Consider the following 10,737-nt stretch of genomic DNA (forward strand, 5'->3'; position numbering starts at 1 on the left):
GACCTCCTCCCTATAGGCTGTCTTGTCGTTGTCGGTGATCAGGCCTACCACTATTGTGTCATCTGCAAACTTAATGATGGTGTTGGAGTCGTGCCTGGCCGTGCAGTCGTGGGTGAACAGGGAGTACAGGAGGGAACTGAGCACTCACCCCTGGGGGGCTCAAGTGTTTACCACCCTTACCACCTGGGGGTGGCTCATCAGGAAGTCCAGGGTCCAGTTGCAGAGGGAGGTGTTTAGTCCCAGGATCCTTAGCTTAGTGATGAGCTTTGAGGGTACTATGGTGTTGAACGATGAGCTGTAGTCAATGAATAGCATTCTTACAAAGGTGTTCCTTTTGTCCAGGTGGGAAAGAGCAGTGTGGAGTGCAATAGAGATTGCATCATCTGTGGATCTGTTAGGGCGGTATGCAAATTGGAGTGGGTCTAGGGTTTCTGGTGGTGTTGATGTGAGCCATTACCACCCTTTCAAAGCACTTCATGGCTACGGATGTGAGTGCTACGGGTCTGTAGTCATTTAGGCAGGTTGCCTTAGTGGTCTTGGGCACAGGGACTATGGTGGTCTGCTTGAAACATGTAGGTATTAAAGACTCAATCAGGGACATGTTGAAAATGTCAGTGAAGACACCTGCCAGTTGGTCAGCACATGCCTGGAGTAAACGTCCTGGTAATCTGTCTGGCCCCGCAGCCTTGTGAATGTTGACCTGTTTAAAGGTCTTACTCACGTCAGCTACGGAGAGCGTGATCACACAGTCGTCCGGAACAGCTGATGCTCTCATGCATGCCTTAGTGTTGCTTACCTCGAAGCGATCATAGAAGTGATTTAGCTCATCTGGTAGGCTCGTGTCACTAGGCAGCTCGCGGCTGTGCTTCCCTTTGTAGTCTGTAATAGTTTGCAAGCCCTGCTACATAAGACGAGCGTCGGGGCCGGTGTAGTATGATTCAATCTTAGCCCTGTATTGACGCTTTGCCTGTTCACCATCTCACCAGACCTCTCAAAATAAAAACAGCATTTAAAACAGACGGAAAGTTCCGGAAGATACATAAAATAGCCTAGAACAAAACAAGCCTGTGTCATATGCAATCAGCCATAGAGTGAAACTTTACACTACCTGGTTCTTTAAAGTGATAACTCAACCAAATGCCTCATTTACTTTTTTGGCACTTAAGCTGACTGTCCCGCATGCCATCAGCTTTGGGAAGTGATACTCCACTCATCTGTACCCAACCCCTCCGATACACTTGAAGCCCTGGGCCCATATCCACAAAACACCTTATTCATTAGATCTAAAAGGCAATACTGATCCTAGATCAGCTCCTACTCTGAGAGGCTTTGTGGATACGGGCCCAGGGCTGTGTTTGCTCTGAATTTCTATGCAAATATGGTGGTAATGTGTCACTTCCCTCATCACACTGATGTGGAGGCATGACCCTGTCCTGACCGTACTGAAGTCCAACACTGACTGCTAGGGGTCACACACTCTAACTGGGCAGGGCATCTTTAGACCGATTGAGTGTGTGTGCGTGTGCGTGTGCGTGTGTGTGTGTGTGTGTGTCTGTATGTGTGTATGTCTGTATGTGTGTATGTCTGTGTGTGGTGTATCGGAGGGGTTGGGTAGAGATGAAGACCATTCTCCATCTCTGGATTAATAAAGTATTCTTCTAGATCTAGTTTTGATAAGTCTGGAGTGTACGTAAAAGCTGACAGGAAAAAATCTATGTGGATAAATATTGTATTAGTCAAAACTTGACCTAAATTAACCTAAAATCAATTTTTCGAGGGGTATTTTCTTTCCAGGTGTATTATCAAGAGAGATCTACAGTTGGTATATACTGCAGTAGATCATTCAGTATAGTAGCCTAACCTGTGTGTTCAGCCGATATAGTTGGGTTATAGTTGGGTTAGATTTAGAGTTAGGGTCAGATATAGTTGAGTTTGGTTTAGGGTCAGATATAGTTGGGTTTGGTTTAGGGTCAGAAATAGTTGGGTTAGGTTTAGTGTCGATATAGTTGGGTTAGGTTTAGGGTCAGAAATAGTTGGGTTAGGTTTAGGGTCGATATAGTTGGGTTTGGTTTAGGGTCAGAAATAGTTGGGTTAGGTTTAGGGTCAGAAATAGTTGGGTTTGGTTTAGGGTCAAAAATATTGGGGTTTGGTTTAGGGTCAGAAATAGTTGGGTTAGGTTTAGGGTCGATATAGTTGGGTTATGGTCAGGTATAATTGGGTTAGGTTTAGGGTCAGATATAGTTGGGTTAGGTTTAGGGTCAGATATAGTTGGGTTAGGGTCAGATATAGTTGGGTTTGGTTTAGGGTCAGATATAGTTGGGTTAGGTTTAGGTTCAGATATAGTTGGTTTAGGGTCAGATATAGTTGGGTTTGGTTTAGGGTCAGATATAGTTGGGTTAGGGTTAGGGTCAGATATTGTTGGCTTAGGGTCAGATATAGTTGGGTTAGGGTCAGATATAGTTGGGTTAGGGTAAGAAATAGTTTGGTTAGGGTCAGATATTGTTGGGTTACAATCAGATATAGTTGGGTTGGGGTCAGATATGGTTGTGTAAGGGTTAGAGTCAAATATAGTTGGGTTAGGGTCAGATATAGTTGGGTTGGGGTCAGATATGGTTGTGTAAGGGTTAGAGTCAAATATAGTTGGGTTAGGGTCAGATATAGTTGGGTTAGTGTTAGGGTCAGATATTTTGGGGTTAGGGTCAGATATAGTTGGGTTAGAGTCAAATATAGTTGGGTTAGGGTCAGATATTGTTGAGTTGGAGAGGGTCAGATATAGTTGGGTTATGGTTAGGTTCAGATATAGTTGGGTTAGGGTCAGATATAGTTGGGTTAGGGTCAGATATAGTTGGGTTATGGTTAGGGTCAGATATAGTTGGGTTAGGGTCAGATATAGTTGGGTTAGGGTCAGATATAGTTTTTTTAGGGTCAGATATAGTTGGGTTAGGGTCAGATGTAGTTGGGTCATGGTTAGGGTCAGATATAGTTGGGTTATGGTTAGGGTCAGATATAGTTGGGTTAGGGTCAGATATAGTTGGGTTAGGGTCAGATATAGTTTTTTTAGGGTCAGATATAGTTGGGTTAGGGTCAGATGTAGTTGAACATTTGGTTCATCCCAAGGAGCTTTGAAATATTTTATGCTGTCCTCATTTAGTGAGACAGATAGACACACACACACACACACACACACACACACACACACACACACACACACACACACACACACACACACACACTAGGCAGTGTTCATCAAAGTTTCCACCAAGCCTTCATCCTCCACTCACTATTACTGATGACATTATAGGGTGGTCACGTTCATACAGTAGTAGCGCTGTGACTGCTGCATCAACCCCTGATAAATCACAATAAAACATGATTAATGCTCCACCAAATGAGTGCCCAGGCCTTTATTACTCCTGTATGAGCAAAGAAAAATACTCGTCAGCAAAGAGGGGATAAAAATACCCTCTTTCCCGCCCCCGTCGATAACACCCCCACCCCAAAACATTTTCCCGCTGCCGTGGTCATGTGTAACATATTTCAGTTCAATCGTATTTTGAAACACAACGGAAGGCAAATGTTTGAAAACATGTCGCAGGAGGTTGCAGGGCATTTATCTCTGTTATTGTAGGTGACCCTAAGATAGAATTACTGACTGGCTGCAACAGGTTCAGAGACAAAAGATGCATCCCAATGTAGTGCAGTGCTATTGACCCAGGGCCCATTCCCTATGTAGTGCACTACTTTTGGCATAGGGCTCTGGTCAAAAGTAGTGCACTATAAATGGAATAGGGTGCCATTTGGGACTCAGAAGCTTTTGGATATCCTTCAACACTGTTTCACACCACTAATAACACGCGTCTGGGTCAAAATGTGGCTGTTTCTTGTGCTCCTTTTGTAGTCAATTGAATTATACAACCTTGAGAAGATGTCTGGGAAACTTGTAGTTTCTCCTTTCTTAACAATGCATATGATTTAAAAGAGGTTAATAGATATATAAAACAAGTTTAACAGATATATACAACAAGATTAATAGATAAAACAAGTTTAATAGATAAAACTAGTTTAACAGATACAGTTGAAGTCAGAAGTTTACATACACTTAGGTTGGAATCATTAAACAAATGTTTCTACCACACCACAAATTTCTTGTTAACAAACTATAGTTTTGGCAAGTCGGTTAGGACGTCTACTTTGTGCATGACACAATTCATTTTTCCAACAATTGTTTGCAGACAGATTATTTCACTTATAATTCATTGTATCACAATTCCAGTGGGTCAGAAGTTTACATGCACTAAGTTGACTGTGCCTTTAAACAGCTTGGAAAAATCCAGAAAATGATGTAATGGCTTTAGAAGCTTCTGATAGGCTAATTGACATCATTTGAGTCAATTGGAGGGGTACCTGTGGATGTATTTCAAGGCCTACCTTCAAACTCAGTGCCTCTTTGCTTCACATCATGGGAAAATCAAAAGAAATCAGCCAAGACCTCAGAAAATAAATTGTAGACCTCCACAAGTCTGGTTTATCCTTGGGAGCAATTTCCAAACGCCTGAAGGTACCACGTTCATCTGTACAAACAATCGTACGCAAGTATCAACACCATGGGACCACGCAGCCGTCATACCGCTCAGGAAGGAGACGCATTCTGTTTCCTAGAGATGAACATACTTTGATGCGAAAAGTGCAAATGAATCCCAGAACAACAGCAAAGGACCTTGTGAAGATGCTGGAGGAAACAGGTACAAAAGTATCTATATCCACAGTAAAACGAGTCCTATATCGACATAACCTGAAAGGCTGCTCAGCAAGGAAGAAGCCATTGCTCCAAAACCACCATAAAAAAAGCCAGACTGCGGTTTGCAACTGCACATGGGGACAATGATCGTACTTTTTGGAGAAATGTCCTCTGGTCTGAGGAAACAAAAATAGAACTGTTTGGCCATAATGACCATCGTTATGTTTGGAGGAAAAAGGGGGAGACTTGCAAGCCGAAGAACACCATCTCAACCGTGAAGCACGGGGGTGGCAGCATCATGTTGTGAGGGTGCTTTGCTGCAGGAGGGACTGGTGCACTTCACAAAATAGATGGCTTCATGAGGAAGGGAAATTTTGTGGATATATTGAAGCAACATCTCAAGACATAAGTCAGGAAGTTAAAGCTTGGTCGCAAATGGGTCTTCCAAATGAACAATGACCCCAAGCATACTTCCAAAGTTGTGGCAAAATGGCTTAAGGACAACAAAGTCATGGTCATGGAGTGGCCATCACAAAGCCTTGACCTCAAGCCTATATAAGATTTGTGGGCAAAACTGAAAAAGTGTGTGCGAGCAAGGAGGCCTACAAACCTGACTCAGTTACACCAGCTCTGTCAGGAGGAATGGGCCAAAATTCACCCAACTTATTGTGGGAAGCTTGTGGAAGGCTACCCAAAACGTTTGACCCAAGTTAAACAATTTAAATGCAATGCAACCAAATACTAATTGAGTGTATGTAACTTCTGACCCACTGGGAATGTGATGAAAGTAATAAATCATCCTCTCAATTATTATTCTGACATTTCACATTCTTAAAATAAAGTGCTGATCAAAGCTGACCTAAGACAGGGAATTTTTACTAGGATTAAGTGTCAGGAATTGCGAAAAAACCAGTTTAAATGTATTTGGCTAAGTTGTATGTAAACTTCCGACTTCAACTGTATATACAAGTTTAATAGATATATGAAACAAGTTTAATAGATATATAAAACAAGTTAACAGATATATAAAACAAGTTAAATAGACATATACAGCAAGTTTAATAGATAGATAAAACAAGTTTAATAGAAATATACAACAAGTTTTATAGATATGACTTTAATAGATAGATAAAACAGATTTAATATATATAAATCAAGTTTAATAGATAGATAAAACAAGTTTAATAGATATATAAAACAAGTTAACAGATATATAAAACAAGTTAACAGATATATAAAACAAGTTAAATAGACATATACAGCAAGTTTAATAGATAGATAAAACAAGTTTAATAGAAATATACAACAAGTTTTATAGATATGAGTTTAATAGATAGATAAAACAGGTTTAATATATATAAATCAAGTTTAATAGATAGATAAAACAAGTTTAATAGATATATAAAACAAGTTAACAGATATATAAAACAAGTTAACAGATATATAAAACAAGTTAAATAGACATATACAGCAAGTTTAATAGATAGATAAAACAAGTTTAATAGAAATATACAACAAGTTTTATAGATATGAGTTTAATAGATAGATAAAACAGGTTTAATATATATAAATCAAGTTTAATAGATAGATTAAACAAGTTTAATAGATATATACGACTTTTATAGACATATAAATGAGTTTAATAGATAGATAAAACAAGTTTAATATATATAAATCAAGTTTAATAGATAGATTAAACACGTTTTTTATATATAAATGAAGTTTAAGAGATATATACAACAAGTTTAATAGATATACTGTACAAGATTAACTGATATATATATATATATATATATATATATATATATATATATATATCAAGTTTAATAGATATACAAAACAAGTTTAATAGATAAAACAAGTTTAATAGATATACAAAACAAGTTTAATAGATATACAAAACAAGTTTAATAGATATACAAAACAAGTTTAATAGATAAAACAAGTTTAATAGATATACAAAACAAGTTTAATAGATAAAACAAGTTTAATAGATATACAAAACAAGTTTAATAGATAAAACAAGTTTAACAGACATATAAAACAATGTAGTTTGATACATGATTCTCTGTATTTCTATCTCAGAGGATTTTCCTGAGCAAAGCACTAGATGGTGCCTGTATACCTCTCTTGCTCTGTGTGTGTGTGTGTGTGTGTGTGTGTGTGTGTGTGTGTGTGTGTGTGTGTGTGTGTGTGTGTGTGTGTGTGTGTGTGTGTGTGTGTGTGTGTGTGTGTGTATACCTGTGTGAATTTGTTGCGTTTGATGCTGTGGGGATATGGGCTAGATGAAGGGAGACTGGAGCAGGACGGATGTATGTTTGCTTCTCTGGGCTTGACTACTTCCCTGTGTGTGAATAACAGACACCACTGTCTATTCACACACACACACACACACACACACACACACACACACACACACACACACACACACACACACACAAAATCACATTTCTTTGGATTATTGATACTGATGTTTTGTTCTGTTTTGGAGAGATGTTTTGCCTGTATTGTTTTAAACAAGTGGTAATGTTAATCTAGTCAGAAATCAGAGGAGGCTATGGGGAGCTATATGCTATGGTGGTCATATTAATAGTACTATTGTCATCAATGTTGTAGCCAGGTCAGAGGTCAAATAACAACTAGAATGGGTCGTTTTCATAAAGAAAAATTGTGTGACTTGCTTCATTTCACCAGATGAGTTTGAGTTTAGAAATTGAAATTGCTAGTGTTGAAAACTGTTGGCAAGTTGGAAGTAGTGACTGTATTACAGTAGTGGGATACTAGCCTTTAGTGATACCCTATATATACAAAAGCATGTGGGCACCTCTTCAAATTAGTGGATTCTGCTTTTTCAGCCACGCCCTTTTCTGACAGGTGTATAAAATCAAGCACACAGCCATGCAATCTCCATCGACAAACATTGGCAGTAGAATGACCTTACTGAAGAGCTCAGTGACTTTCAACGTGGCACCATCAAAGGATGCCAGATGGAAAACCCAGATGGGTCACATGGGGTTAATCAGGAGGAACGGAGGACTCTATTACAAAAGGAATCAGCAGTGACAATACTCACGGTTCTGCCAAGTCCAGCAGTGACAATACTCACGGTTCTGCCAAGTCCAGCAGTGACAATACTCACGGTTCTGCCAAGTCCAGCAGTGACAATACTCACGGTTCTACCAAGTCCAGCAGTGACAATACTCACGGTTCTGCCAAGTCCAGCAGTGACAATACTCACGGTTCTGCCAAGTCCAGCAGTGACAATACTCACGTTTCTGCCAAGTACAGCAGTGACAATACTCACGGTTCTGCCAAATCCAGCAGTGACAATACTCACGGTTCTGCCAAGTCCAGCAGTGACAATACTCATGGTTCTGCCAAGTCCAGCAGTGACAATACTCACGGTTCTGCCAAGTACAGCAGTGACAATACTCACATTTCTGCCAAGTCCAGCAGTGACAATACTCACGGTTCTGCCAAGTACAGCAGTGACAATACTCACGGTTCTGCCAAGTCCAGCAGTGACAATACTCACGGTTCTGCCAAGTCCAGCAGTGACAATAATCACGTTTCTGCCAAGTCTAGCAGTAACAATACTCACGTTTCTGCCAAGTCCAGCAGTAACACTACTCACGGTTCTGCCAAGTCCAGCAGTGACAATACTCACGGTTCTGCCAAGTACAGCAGTGACAATACTCACGGTTCTGCCAAGTCCAGCAGTGACAATACTCACAGTTCTGCCAAGTCCAGCAGTGACAATACTCACGGTTCTGCCAAGTCCAGCAGTGACAATACTCACGGTTCTGCCAAGTCCAGCAGTGACAATACTCACGGTTCTACCAAGTCCAGCAGTGACAATACTCACGGTTCTGCCAAGTCCAGCAGTGACAATACTCATGTTTCTGCCAAGTCCAGCAGTAACAATACTCACGGTTCTGCCAAGTCCAGCAGTGACAATACTCACGGTTCTGCCAAGTCCAGCAGTGACAATACTCCCGGTTCTGCCAAGTACAGCAGTGACAATACTCACATTTCTGCCAAGTCCAGCAGTGACAATACTCACGGTTCTGCCAAGTACAGCAGTGACAATACTCACGGTTCTGCCAAGTCCAGCAGTGACAATACTCACGGTTCTGCCAAGTCCAGCAGTGACAATAATCACGTTTCTGCCAAGTCTAGCAGTAACAATACTCACGTTTCTGCCAAGTCCAGCAGTAACACTACTCACGGTTCTGCCAAGTCCAGCAGTGACAATACTCACGGTTCTGCCAAGTACAGCAGTGACAATACTCACGGTTCTGCCAAGTCCAGCAGTGACAATACTCACGGTTCTGCCAAGTCCAGCAGTGACAATACTCACAGTTCTGCCAAGTCCAGCAGTGTCAATACTGTTGTGTCTGGAAAATCATTAATTGTGAAGACTGTTATTTATCAAATCAATTCTCTATGTGTAATTATTATTACGTGATTAAACTAATCATGCAAACTTTAATTAACTAGGAAGCCGGGGCACCACGGGAACATGTTGTTTATAAAGTGTCAATTTCCCGAATATAACTCTTCAGATATTTTCATATCTTATCAAAACAGTCGCTTATTAATGAATTGTTATTATTACCTCGTCAGTTTTCATTACTGAACGTCACAAACCCTTTGGATATCTGCACGAACTCTAGCCTAAATCATGAATCAGCGATATACAAATTGGCTTAATTATTTTTTATAATAATCACACAGAATTACATAACAAAAAAACTGTAGATATTTCGGTTACTGCATGATACAAAGAAAAAGTCCCTAGTGGACGAAGCCGATATGACGCTTGGTAGACAAAGGAAAGGGGTGGGGACTGAGAAAGAGCTGGAAAGACAAAATGGATTCACAACACACAGTGGATAATAGTACTCATAGACATGCTAATACTTTGCACTCATTCTGAAAGAATTTGGAATGTACATATTTACACTCGTATGTCATTGTTGTCTCTCCGTTGAAAACACTCGATCGTCCTGTAGAGTTCATCAGAGACGCTGGTTAACCTCTTCGGGCTAGGGGGCAGTATTTTCATGTCCGGATGAAAAGCGTGCCCAAAGTAAACTGCCTGCTACTCAGGCCCAGAAGCTAGGATATGCATATAATTGGTAGATTTAGATAGAAAACACTCTAACACTCTTTCTAAAACATCCTCAAAAATATAAATATTGTTTAATCCTCCAATTTTGGGGAATAGAAGTTGAACAAAGAGAAGCTCTTTGCTCCATAAGTTTATTTCCCCTCTCTTTCTGCATAACCAGGGAGAGAGAGTCTCTGCCAGGAATTTATGACCTGTCGTAAAGTCATATAACTTGTGGTGGGAGAGAGAGAGTGAGAGAGGGGGGAGCCAGGATATACACCCCAAAGGGCCACTTTGTGACAATACTCACTGTTCTCTCAAGTCCAGCAGTAACAGTACTCACTGTTCTCTCAGGTCTTTTTAGCTGACGTCAGCTCAGATTCTGTCCAACTCTTTCAGAGAGGCCAAAGTGACATCAACATGTCTTTTTTTGTTGACAACAGTAGTGTGAATGGTCTGTGTATATCTTTATTCCACCTGAGCTGTTACTTCAGGACACATTCATGCATAGCATATACAATAATCTGTAAAACATTGAAATATGTACAGATAAATCAAGTCAACAAAATGGAGGTAGATCCCTGTGCACAGATATTCAATGTGCTGGCACTGACAGGAAAGCAGCATGGGAACCAAAACACATATTTGCCTAACCCTAGTCCTAGGCTTAGAAAACAACAAACTTGAAGAGACATTGACTGATCTTGCTGAAATACTTATAAAAAAAAGATTAAAATAAGTATTTAATCAAGGTTGGTCATTGACTCTTGAAGTGTGGGGTTTTATACACGTATAATACGTGAATAAATGTTTTGCAGGACAGAACGTCCCCACATAACCTGTAAATGTCGACATACTCTGCATTATCGCTTTACTGCAGCCTCTA

The sequence above is a fragment of the Salmo trutta genome, unplaced genomic scaffold (assembly GCF_901001165.1).
Source record: "Salmo trutta unplaced genomic scaffold, fSalTru1.1, whole genome shotgun sequence".
NCBI lineage: Eukaryota > Metazoa > Chordata > Actinopteri > Salmoniformes > Salmonidae > Salmo > Salmo trutta.